Source organism: Chenopodium album, chromosome 27 (genome assembly GCF_948465745.1).
Source record: "Chenopodium album chromosome 27, dcCheAlbu1.1, whole genome shotgun sequence".
NCBI lineage: Eukaryota > Viridiplantae > Streptophyta > Magnoliopsida > Caryophyllales > Amaranthaceae > Chenopodium > Chenopodium album.
The window spans coordinates 15,913,518-15,914,312 of record NC_137860.1 but is presented as its reverse complement, the minus strand read 5'-3'; the positions used below and the strand labels follow the sequence as shown (position 1 = coordinate 15,914,312).

The 795-nt window shown below is 46.9% G+C and overlaps 1 non-coding gene across 1 annotated transcript; it reads right to left on the bottom strand.

Moving 5' to 3' along the window:
• Window positions 1–450: 450 nt before the first annotated feature.
• On the bottom strand, window positions 451–556 carry LOC145621839 (small nucleolar RNA R71). The gene has a single exon (XR_014108633.1). It is a non-coding gene; the product is annotated as a small nucleolar RNA R71 (small nucleolar RNA).
• Between the last annotated feature and the right edge of the window lie 239 nt (window positions 557–795).

The window sequence follows — 795 nt, the reverse complement described above, 5'->3', positions numbered from 1 at the left end:
TAGGCCGTTCAATACTCCCCCAACTAGAGAGACCAATTTCGAGGAGGATCGAGATTAAATGGGTGACGCGGAACCACCACCTCAAAGACCTTTAAAGGAGTTGGGAACTCCACGAGCTTATAGAGCTTCAAGCGGCATTGCTCCACCCGTCACTCAAGCCAATGACTTCGAGATTCGGCCCGCGATGATAAATTTGATTGAAAGGAGGCAATAGAGGAGCAAAACATGAGAGCCCTCTTGCACACTTGAACGAGTTCAAAAAATATTGCAACACAATCAAGGTAAATGGGGTAACTCAAGAGTTTGTGAGACTAAAGTTATTTCCTTTTTCTTTGATAGGAAGGGCTCTTGAATGGCTTGAGAAGGAGGTGAGGCCTAACTCCTTGAGAACTTGGGACGAGGTCACCACAACCTTCTTAGGGAGATTCTATTCTCAAAAGAAGACGGCCGAGGCAAGGGCTTTGATCCAAGGCTTCCGTCAAAGGGCTAGTGAAACCATATATGAGGCATGGGAACGATACAAGGAATATCAAAGGGAGTGCCCTCATCATGGCATTCCATCATATCAAGTGCTTCAAATTTTCTATGGGGGCTTGAGCCCACAAGGAAAGACTAGCTTGGATGCAGGAGCGGGTGGCCCGATTATGAACAAAACGGAGGAGCAAGTCATCGAGATAATTGAGGATGTGGTGAGACACCACATGGATTGGCAAGAAGGAGCGAGGGAGTCTTTAAGCAAAGGAGGGAATGCGGTCTACTCCGTCGATCACCTCAACGCCATCAATAATTTGACAT